At 39.7% G+C, this 12274-nt stretch overlaps 1 protein-coding gene across 28 annotated transcripts in view; it reads right to left on the bottom strand.

Moving 5' to 3' along the window:
- Positions 1-12033, bottom strand: part of MEF2A (myocyte enhancer factor 2A) — a 167549-nt gene extending 155516 nt beyond the window's left edge. For 24 of the 28 annotated variants that reach the window (XM_081551310.1, XM_081551338.1, XM_081551332.1 and 21 more), the window contains exon 1: positions 11920-12033. The gene's annotated coding sequence lies outside the window, so the exon portion shown is untranslated. Of the gene's footprint in view, positions 1-2565; positions 2644-11317; positions 11621-11919 lie in introns of those variants that run through there. The other 4 variants (XM_081551336.1, XM_081551322.1, XM_081551337.1 and 1 more) reach the window with 4 other exon arrangements.
- Positions 12034-12274: the final 241 nt, after the last annotated feature.

The raw sequence follows: 12274 nt of genomic DNA, 5'->3' as shown, positions 1-12274 counted from the left end.
ACCATGGTCTTTCCAGTAGCCATGTACAGATGTGAGAGCTGAACCATAAAGAAGGCTGCGTGCCAAAGAACTAATGCTTTTGAATTGTGGTGCTGGAGAAGGCTCTTTAGAGTCCCTTGGACACCAAGGAGCTCAAACCAGTCAATTCTAAAAGAAATCAACCCTGAATATTCATTGGAAGGACTGATGAGGAAGGTGAAAGCTCCAATACTTTGGCCACCTGATGGGAAGAGCCAACTTACTGGAAAAGACCCTGATTCTGGGAAAGACCGAGGGCAGGAGGAGAAGGAGGAGACAAAGGATGAGATGGCTGGATGGCATCACTGACTCAATGGACAGGAGTTTGAGCAAACTCAGGGAGATGGTGAAGGACAGGGAGGCCTGGCATGCTGCAGTCCATGGGGTCAAAAAGAGTTGGACACGACTTAACAACTGACAAACAACAACAATTGAGAACACAGTATTTGAAAGATTTCATTTTTATTTTCCAAGATCAAACACCGAAAATCTTGAGATAATCAAAACAGAGTTAATCTGCCTTAGGGCAAGCACACACAGGCTTTTTTAAATAGACAATTCCTCCTCTTTCCCTGCCCATTACACATCTTCACTTCCATTCCTCTTCAAATACCCATTCCATGGCCAACTCCTTAGACCTTGTCATTAACAGGAACTGGTCCACTTCTAAGAGTAAACTATGCATCCCACTCTCTGAACAGACCTTCTTAATCTACCTAAGCACTCTATCACAAGTAAATCCATCACCTTCCTCCAGCGCCTATCCTCACTTGTGCTTCCTATTTCAGTCAATTCCTTCATTCTGTCAGCTGCCCAAGCCATAAATCTAACCATCACCCTTAACTCTTCCTCGTTCCACAAGCCCCCCACTATGCATCTTCTCAAATCCAACTGTTTCTTCAATCCTCATTCCACTACCATAGTCCAGGCCACCTTAGCCCTTTCAACTAGTTTTTTGTAATATCCTCCTCAACTACTCTCCCTGCCTACCAATTTTAACTCTCTCCGAAGAAGATGACACAGAGCAACCAGTATTACCTTTTAATTTCCTGACAGGCTTCAGATGCTGAGATTTTCCCTAAACACAATACAAATCCCTTAACACAGCTAACAGGGCTCTGGTCCTTACTTATCTCTCCAGTGTCATCTCTCTGGCACTGCCTGATTCATCCACAGGGTACTCTTTGAGCTTCTCCAAGCAAGCTAAGCTCCCTAAGAGTATCTCGTCTCTATTACAGGTCCGGTAAACTCTATCTGTTCTCTTCACCCTTTGGACTTCAACCTAAGTTGAAGAAGTCTCTGGAATAAATCTTCCTCAGTTCAGTCACTCAGTTGTGTCTTATGCTTTGTGACCCTCCCTGGCCATCACCAACTCCTGGAGTTGCTCAAACTCATATCAATTAAGTCGGTGATACCATCCAACCATCTCATCCTCTGTCACCCCCTTCTCCTCCCACCTTCAATCTTTCCCAGCATCAGGGTCTTTTCCAATGAGTCAGTTCTTCGCATCAGGTGGCCAAAGTATTGGAGATTCAGCTTCAGCATCAGTCCTTCCAATGAATATTTAGGACTGATTTCCTTTAGGATAGACTGGTTGGATCTCCCTGAAACTGGGTGAACTGTGCCTTCTATGTGCTCCTGTAGCACTCCACACACCAAGCACACAGCAAAGTGTTCATTCCTATTCCTCATCACCCAGCCCTGTGAACTGAATAAGATAATGAAAACCAGACTATGAAATAAACTGCCAAAGTAACACAATGCTTACAAAGAATTAGAATCCAATGACTTCTGGCTCAGGAACATAATATTCTTTCCACTATACTTTGTAGAACTTAATTCTACCTTCATAAACAAGTCAATGTTAATTAGATATAAAGCATATAACCTAGAGTTAAAAAGGATCTAGATATCATCTCATTTTATAATTAAAGTGAAGCCTAGAAAGGGCTAAAGAACACTACAAAACAGCAATGCCAGGATTAGTCATTTTGATGTTCCTTAATTACATACTTTAGTCTCAGTAATATGGTTTTTAAAATTTTTAAGTTGAAAAACTTTTTACTTCAAGGTTAGCAGAATTATTAAAAACAAAACAAATGAATCATCAATTCACTTAAAAGTTTCCATAAAACTTTTAACAAAACACAAGTTTAACTATGGTATAACACTAACAAAAATAATACTGAGTCATTATTATATTTATAATATAAACAACACATGGGTACCAATCGTGCTCAAGGCACTGTGAAACGTATTCACTGAACAAACAAAGATACAAAACAGAATTCCTATTTCCACAAAGTTTAAAATAAGTTTTGGAAAATGAGACCCAACCATTACAAAATTAAATAGAAAAATTACAGGACAAATTAGTCACTTAAATGGTTAACAGTTTCAAAAGAAGTGATTTTGTTGCAAGGAGTTTCAGGAATGTAAAGAAAAATTACAATCTACTGCCTGAGCAATCAGCATAAACTCAAAATTTCTTAGCTTGGTCAGCTGAAACGGCTCAAAACAATGATATTACAGTGTCAACAAGCTTACCTGCTGTCCAGTTCTTGATTTCTAAATACTCTGACCCAATGAAAGAAACCAGGACTCCTTGAAGAAATAGCTGATTCTAGGACAGCAGCAGAAAAAGCAGAAGATGAACCTGGAATATCTTTTGTCTCAAAAGGAATGAAGTGCTCCAAAAATGATAGGAACATGTCAAAACAATCAATGAGTTAACTTGAAGGAGCTCCCACTGACCAAATCTGAGTTACATTTGAAACATCAAAGTGAATACTGACAAGTAATGAGAGAATAACCTACTTAATTTAAAAAAAAAAATCTCTGAATTTATATTGATATTAAATAAACAAATGAGAAGGAAAAGCTCTAATTTACAACTTAATAGAAGGTCAACTAACAAATGTAGAAGAAACAGTAAAAAAAAAAAAAAAAAAAAATCGCCACTTTGGAACCACTGTACAATAACTGATTCAGCAAGAATCATCAATGAATGCTAAAACCATTATGTGAACATTTGGGGGAAGACAAAAACACAGCCTCAAAGCATCTCCCTAAAGATTATGCAATAATAAGGAGGAAAATGACAATTTTTATACGGAGAAAAAATTTGTAGGCAAACCTTAACTAGTGATCCAAGTAAACATCAACAACAAGGGATCAAACACACATGATACTGCCTCCTGATGGTGATGCACTGAAGGACAGACGTATCAAAGCTTATGAGGTATTCCTGCCAAAAACGCAGAACCTGAACCTACCAACTAAGAAGCAACACATCAAACCCAAACTAATGGACATCCTACAAAATAAAGGACTGTACTCCTCAAAACTAATGACTTCATGGGGAAAAAGGTTCAAGGACTGTCTCAGGTTAAAGGATATATGACAACTAAAATAAAATAAAAAAATTAAAAAAAAATTATTAAAGAATATTACTAGCACTACTGAAGAGACTTCAACATGAACTGTATAATAAATTACTGTATCAATATTAAATTTCTTGAATCCATCATACTGTGGTTATATAAGAGTATCTCTTTGTTCTTAGGCAATATTGCTGAAGCATTTAGGGGTAAACGATCATGATGTATGAGACCTACTCTCAAATGGTTCAACAATAACAATAATTATGACAGGAAAAGGATGAGGGTAGAGTAGGAAAAAGAATATCTACAGACTGGATACTTGCTATTACATCTTAATACATGGTATGTTGGATGTTTAGTATGCAGTTTCCTTGTTAGCAATGTACATTAATGCAGCATTTCTCATCTATCCCTTGTATGCATCTGTGATGTTCTGCCTCAAAAGATACACCTCTGACTTTAACTGAATAAACTTGAATCTTTGGTATCCTCTATAAGATGAAATCAAGGAGCTTCAAATTATAGATAAAATAATATTAGTTTCCAGACTTTGAAATCACTCTGCAAATAGAGAACCATAAGGCAAATATGCTAAATATTAACAATTGATGAATCTAGGTGACAAGTGTATGAGCTCACTGTACTAGTCTTATAACTTATATCTTAACTTTTCCCAAAACAAAACATTAAAACAACAATAACCTTCTGCCAACACCAAAACATTACTTTGGGTAAACTGAGTCATTTCTGAAAAATAAAATCTTGACTCCCAGATTCTTTTCTCCCTTTTCTTCATGATCCAGGTCACCTTAACACCATTAAAAGTTTTCATCACCAAAATAAACATTTCGACAAAGTAGTTCCCAACTTGCAAATAGGTTACATTTCAAAATCTCATTTGTAAGTCAGATGTTTAGAATGTAGAATGATCCTCACCATTACAAAAAGTGGTTCAGTTCCTAATGCTGGCCACAAAAACTCTCACAAGATGGAATCTCAGGAAATGCTCAACAGTCTGGGATTCCAACCTTGACCCAGAATGCATGTCAATATGTACAAAAAATACACAAACTAGTATTTTATAATCTGGAAAGCACTTTCATCATTTTTAAAGTCTCGTTTGGAAAACTTGGTTTGGGTTGGTCATTTTAGTTGTTCAGACAACTTTCACCCAATTAAACATTTACTGAGCATTCACTATGTGACAAGACAGACAGGTTTGTATTGCGCATACTAAAAGAGCAAGGCAGTGTCTCTGACATAGGAACTCAGCCTAGCAGAAGAGAGTGACATCAATTATAATACTTTAAATGTTCAATGAAAGTGAAAGAGGGGAGTGAAAAAGCTGGCTTAAAACTCAACATTCAAAAAGCTAAGATCATGGCATCTGGTCCCATCACTTCACGGCAAATAGATGGGGAAACAGTGACAGACTTCATTTTTTTGAGTTCCAAAATCACTGCAGATGGTGACCACAGCCATGAAATTAAAAGACACTTGCTCCTTGGAAGAAAAGCTATGACAAACCTAGACAGCATATTAAAAAGCAGAGACATCATTTTGCCAACAAAGGTCCATCTAGTCAAAGCTATGGTTTTTCCAGTAGTCATGTATGGATGTGAGAGTTGGACTATAAAGAAAGCTGAGCGCTGAAGAATTGATGCTTTTGAACTGTGGTGCTGGAGAAGACTCTTGAGAGTCCCTTGGACTGCAAGGAGATCCAACTAGTCCATCCTAAAGGAAATCAGTGCTGAATATTTATTGGAAGGACTGATGCTGAAGCTGAAACTCCAATACTCTGGCCACCTGATGCAAAGAACTGACTCACTGGAAAAGACCCTGATGCTGGGAAAGATTGAAGGCAGGAGGAGAAGGGGACGACAGAGGATGAGATGGTTGGATGGTATCACTGACTTAATGGATATAAGTTTGAGTAAACTCCGGGAGTTGGCAATGGACAGGGAGGCCTGGCGTCCATGGGGTCGCAAAGAGTTGGACACAACTCAGCAACTGAACTGAACTGAAATGTTTACTAATGCATTTTACTCCACAAATATTGTTTGCATTGAGAGCAAGGAAAGTAAACTTTGTCTAAACAAGATTAAAATCAGTTTCAAGATAACATCTGGGGTATAACTTAAAGGATAAATAGTTCAGTAGGTATATGAACAATGGAGTGTTCCAATCCCTGGCAAAAACATGAACAAAGATACAGAAATACTACATTCAAATAACAAAGATAGAGACCATACTTATGCAATAACCAAACAAGATACCTACAAATATACTAAGTATTCTTAACGGAAATAAACAAAATGTGGGAGAGAGTAACTACTGAACTGCAACATTAAACAGGATGGTCTGAGTGAAGAAGTGAGATCTGGGCCAAGTTCCAAAGAGTTTGGCCAGGTCAGCCTTATGAAGAGCATCTCAAGCAGGTGGTACAAAAAGTGCACAAGACCCTAAAACAGAAGTAAAGAGTTTAAAGAACTCTGAGAGGTGCAAGTGGCTGGCCTCCAATGAAGGAAAAGACAAGAAGAACAAGAAAGATCAGAATGGGAAGTCACAGGAAGAGTTTAAGGAAAAATGACAAAATTGAGGCTCTTAAAATGGTCCCTAGGGTTGCAGTGTGACTAAAGAACTTATGAGGAACAGGAAAAGAAACAAGACACCCAGTTAGGAGGCTACTGCAGTAATTCATGCAAGAGATCATGATGCCTTGCAATAAAGAGGCACAGTGAAGGGCTTCCCTGGTGGCTCAGCTGGTAAAGAATTCACCTGCAATGTGGGAGACCTGGGTTCAACTCCTGGGTTGGGAAGATCCCCTGGAGAAGGGAACACCTATCTACTCCAGTATTCTGGCCTGGAGAATTCCATGGACTGCACAGTCCATGAGGTTGCAAAGAGTCAGACACGGTAAGTGACTTTCACTTCACAACAAAGGCTAAGAGCAGTGGATTGGCGCAAGATAAACTCCGAAGGTACAACAGAATGTGTGGATGGACTGGAACTGAGAAAAAATGTTATTTTAGGTTTCTGGCTTGAGTACTGCCACTTACTGAGAGGAGGAAGACCAGCAGAGACATCAGGGTTTGAACATAAGAGGGAAGAATAAGGTTGGGGGAGAGGACTAAATAGCTATATTTTAGTCACGTAACTAACATTATGTTTGAAATCCCAACTAGATTTCCAAGTGGGTATCAAAATCAGGAAAATTCTGGGCTAGAAAAATAAAAGTGGGAGACATCAGCATGAAAATAATAGCCTTTTCAGGGAAGAGCAAACAGCTGGCCTTAACTGGGTCATAAAAACTGAAGGGTTGTTGCTGACAATGAGCCTGAAAAGACAGGATAGAATATATTATGAAGTGAACCATGACTAATAATGGCAACAGCAGTAGTAATAATGATAGTAACAGTAAGAGAAAAAAAAAAAAATTGCATTTTTAGGTACCAAGCACTGTGCTAAAAGCTTGATAATATACATCTCATTCAATCCTCTCAACAACTCTGCAAAGGAGATAATATTATAATCACTGTTTTATACACTGAGCTTCAAGAAGATTGAGAACTTGCCAAAAAACAAAAAGTGCTAGAGTGGGTATTCTAAAACTTAGGCAGTCAGATTTTAGAGATCAACCTCTTATATCTTACATTACTGCCTCTTTACTGATTTTATATGCCTTTGAAGTTTTTCTTAAAAAAAGTGTAACATTTAGATCTGAATTTTAGAAATATAATTTTAGTCTTTATGTAAAAGATAGATTGCAAGGGGTGGGGATAAAAAATAAGACAAGTAAACACAGTATTAGTCAATGCAAGAGACCTTGTTATAATAAGCCAACAGTTATTAGTTATCTTACTAGGTTACATGAAGAGCATCCTTTTGTTCCAAGGGTAACAAATCATACCTCAAAGTAATCCAAGTCAACCTCCACATGCATGCTGCTGGCAACAAACATAAGCTGCTGAAAAAGGTCCAGCTCATGCAGTATAAATATACTACCCACTACCAAAACATTTCTCAAAACATGTAACAATGTAACTTTATTGATTGCTGAATTTAAGTTCATGAATTAGTTTGTATATTTGTATAAGGAGGAAAATAAAATTAGTACTGATTTAAGACAACCATAAAAAGATGTGCCTTGGTTGATAGTTATTAGAAATTAGATCAGCTAGTATGTTTTTGCACCCTTGTTAACAATTCCTCTAGCTTTCAGCATCATCAATCATTAAACTGATGAAGTAGTAAATTATCTGCTGTCCTACACCAGTGTTCAAGTATCTGATAGTCCACTTCATAAACCGGCTAATTTTTTTTAATGATTTCGAATTATTACTAAGATGATTCAATGTTAAATAAAATACTAAGTTCAATAAGTATCAATTCCAACAGTAATTATTAAAATCAGTAAATGACAAACATCTATATAATGTAGTATTTATTAATTATGTGTTAACACATCCTGTGCCATGCATGAGACTTATTAACAAATAGGCTTATACTCTCAATTATAATAAACTGGACTCATCCATGTATCATAGAGGACACAGATAAAGCATACATAAATAATTTAGTTCCACCAAACAAATAAAATGAAGAATAAAAAATTATAATTACCTACTAGAGAAAAGCTATTTTTTAGATATATCTACTCCAGGCTTCCCTAGTGGCTCAGTCAGTAAAGAATCCTCCTGCAAGGCAGGAGACCCAGGTTCTATCCCTGGGCGGGAAAGATCCCTTAGAGAAGCAAATGGCAACCCCCTCCAGTATTCCTGCCTGGAAAATCCCACGGACAGAGGAGCCTGGTGGGCTACATACAACCCATGGGGTCGCACGAGTTGGATATGACTTAGTGACTAAACCAGGTATGTTATAAAAACATTTTTCTAATTTCAAATTTTAAATGCCATATTTTAAAGATATAGTACTATCTTTAAAATTATCTCTCAGAGATAATCACTAAGATACGTTTCACTGAAAGGTAGGAAAAATACTCACATTTGATTCTGATTTTTTTAATATGCAGAGAGATCATGGAAGTTAGAATCCAACAATGATTGCAGATAAGCCAACTAAACATTTAATGTATAATAAGACAATAAATTTAAGATGTTGGGATATTTTATCCCAAACAAATATATGAGCATTCTCCTGTATTTATGCATTATATGAACTGCTTTTTGGTAACAAACACTAAAAGTACATGTACGAGGCAGACCACCTGTATAATCTTCATAGGAAGGAAGGGATGAAGGTACATGAGGCAATACACATTTTTGTACATTAAGCCTCAAGCAACCCCTAGGACCTATTACACCGTTTCATTTAATTTTAACAATTTTATGGGGCAGGTGGTATAATTCCTTCCCATTTTACAGAAGATGTCTCATAACTTTGTCACTGGTAGAGATGGGATCAGAACCAAGATCTGACGACGAAGTCAAGTAGCCTTCCTTTACTTGCAAATCAGAACAATGTGTTAAAGTGTTCTTTGCAGGAAGTTATCTAACTAGAATATAGACTTATTTTCCATATTTATAGTTGTTTCCATATTTATAGTTTACTACATATCAAAAGAGCACTCCTCAATTTACTAAGAATATTCAGAAATTTTCTTTCTAATCTAGAGAAAAAGGCAATACTAAACATGTTCAATCCACAAAACATTATTTTTCATTGCTCCATCACTAATAAAAGAAAAATTTCAGCTAGACTTTGTAACATTCATATGTGCCAAAAGCATATCTTTCAAAGCAAAAAGATACGTGCATGGTCTGATTACAAGACAGAATATATAAAATTTAAAATGCCCACAAAATCTAGGACCATCATCATTTTATGTTACAACAAATCCCTCTTGCTAGACTTTATAAAAGCAGCAAAAGGAGAGGAAAAAAGATGGCTTTCCAAAACCTGACTGATAACATGCTATTTCCCAGTAACAAATTTATGGTTTCTCTCTCCTAGATCAGAAAACACATCTACTAATAAAAAATTTTTATTAAAATATTCCAACTTCAAAATCATATTCTAATAAATATTTTCATACTTACTTAACTACTCTCAGAATACATTTCAATATTTCTCCTTGATAACCAATGAGTGATGACCCAGCTGCTTGAATATTAATAAATTAAACTGCACTGCATCCTAAAAATAAAATGCAAAGCAATAATGCAACTGCCCTGAAAAATAAAGCCTCACTATTCAAAGTAACTCATCTTGAAAAGATTATTTCCAGTTCCATTTACCAAACAAAGGTCTTTGTCACACATACTCCCATTAAGGAAGCATTAGAAACTCTAACAATATAGATTATTCTCAAGCTCTAATTCAACACAGTGACATTACAATTATTACCTCTAAACCCTCAAAAGCTACTTTCCTTCTACTGAACACCCTCCATCACTCATTCACTCATTGCTCTAAACAATTTAGTGGGGAGAAAAAAACAACTTCCTGGGAAGTAATTTAAGGAGTTAAACATAATTTTATCATCTTTTCTCCAAGATGAATAAAACCATAGTTATATACATAATAGTGTGAATTAAATGAAATAATTGTGTTTAGAGAGATCACTACTACCTCAAAATGGCTTTAGTAAATAAACTTTGTTTGGAAGCACTCTACCAACAGAATTAATAAAGACTGTGTCTACAAAGTACTTAAGTCACTAGTTTTAATTTTTCAGTATTTTCATTGAAACACCATTACCACAACTTTTTACTTTTTGCTACATTGCTCACTGAAAATTAAAAATGATTCCAGAATCAGTTAGTACATCATCATATAGAACTAGACACATAACATGTGTTCGTTGTTTGATATAAAGTCTAACTAAAATTGTCATCCACTTTAGTGAAGACACTTTTGACTTTTTTCCTAAAACAAAAGCTGCCATTCACAGGAAAAGACATGAGTAAAGACTTAGAACTCCAAAAATAAACCAAACCAAAAGATGTACATACAAAAGTCATAATAAACAAGAGTTATTTTATCCTCATTTCTTAAATTCATACTACTAAAATAAATGCCATTTCTGTGTTTGCAGGAAAAAAATCTTTAAGCTATTTTGTTTACCTTTTCCACAGACTGTACAAGTACTGCCAAGGTAACACAGATTTTGAAACTGACAACTGGAGTACTTGGCAGTTGCCAAAACAACACAGCTGGATTCTTAAAGGGAAAGTGCTCTTGTGTAATGTACACCTAATTACAGCTTTAGAGAACCTTCTCTCCATTTGGTAAAAAAAAAAAAAAAAAAAAAAAAACACACATGGAAAACATACTGCACTAAAACTTGACATTTTTCAGAGAATATTTTTTTAAAAATACACATAACTCTGAACACACTACAGCAGGCCTTTTTAAAAGCACACTTATCAGAATCACAATCTCACTGTAAACTAAAATGCAGGTTAACACTGTGCTACGACTCTTCAATCCACACATGGATCTCTACCGGATCCTGACAGGATGCTCACTTATCTCAGGAATCAGTCATCGGGTCTGAGGACATTTTTACAGTGACACTTTGGGGTTGGGGGGCGCGCACACAACGACTTGTTTTTTCTAATTCAGAAACGCTCACCTTTTCCAAACTTGTTTACACTCTCACCTAAGGGATCCTCACTGATCAAAGACAGACGGAATCGAACTAAAGGACAAAGTTTCCATCACAGAAAACCTTCCCTGCGAGCCGGGATCTACTTTGGATGGACGTCCGGGGGGCAGCGAGCGGTTCCCTATGCAGCCCCTTCTCCCCCGCGACGTCTCCCCGCACCGTCGGGAGTCCGCACCCGCAGGTGCCCCCAGCCCAGGCCACCTTCTGGCCCCAAGTACCGAACCGGCCAGTGACACACGCACGCACACACACGCACACACACAGAGTTCCGCTCCGTTAGACCAACCTTCTTCCAAAACAGAAGTGAGGGAACTTCTGAGTCCAACAAGAGCGCAGAACGCCCCCTGCACCAGGGGGTCAGCCGCTTCGGGGAGACCCCTGCCTCGCACGGCAAGATTAAGAAAAGGGCCCTCGGGCGTTTCCCTACAGAGAGCCTCCGGACCCCCAGGGAACTCCCTCAACTTTCAAGGAGGCGACGTCCGCCACCGCCCCCCAGCCCCAAACGCGACGTGCGCCCCGGGAGGCTCCGAGCGCCGAGCCCGCGCCGCCGCGCCTCCCTCAGCCGGCCCGCGACGCCCCTCAGCCCGCGGACCCGCCCTCGGGGCACCCCGCCCCCACCTCCACAGGAGGCGCCGACCCCGACGCGACCACTGCTCGCCGCCTCCCCGCGCCCGCCCCGGCCCGCCCCAGCGCGCCTCCGCCCCGGCCCCGGCCAGCGGGACGCGGCACCGCGCCGCCGTCCCGGGAGCCCCGCGGGCGCTCCTCCCGAGCGGCGCCGCCCCCTGCCCGGGCGCCCCCCAGCCCCCTCACCCGGTCCTCTCGCCGAAACGCAGTCCCCTCGGGCCCCACCGACCCCACCGACCGAGCTCTGTCGCCCGCGGCCCTCACCTGGTCTCTGGAGAATGCGGGCGAGCGCGCACACGCCGCAGCCACGGCCCGCCACCCGCGCTCCGCGCCGCCCGGAGCCGCCTCCTTCAGCCCCGGACTCGCCGGGACATCCGCGCACGGATCCCCACACCGGGGCTATTTTTAGGAGCCAGGCCCCGGCCAGACCGGAACTCGTTCCCGGCGGCGCGCGTGCGCACTGCCCCACGGCCCTCTGTGTTCCTCCGCCAGGCTCGCCTCTCCCTGCCTTCCTCTTGCTCCCTCTCTAGCGTCTCCCTTCAAGCTTCCTCTCAGGGCTGAGTTATCCTCTTGGTGGGGCCCAGAGCACTTGGAATGGGAAAGACAAAGGTTACGGGCC

The sequence above is a fragment of the Giraffa tippelskirchi genome, chromosome 12, assembly GCF_054371585.1.
Source record: "Giraffa tippelskirchi isolate mGirTip1 chromosome 12, T2T-mGirTip1v1.2.pri, whole genome shotgun sequence".
Taxonomy (NCBI): Eukaryota; Metazoa; Chordata; class Mammalia; order Artiodactyla; family Giraffidae; genus Giraffa; species Giraffa tippelskirchi.
This window is presented reverse-complemented; position numbering and strand designations above follow the sequence as displayed.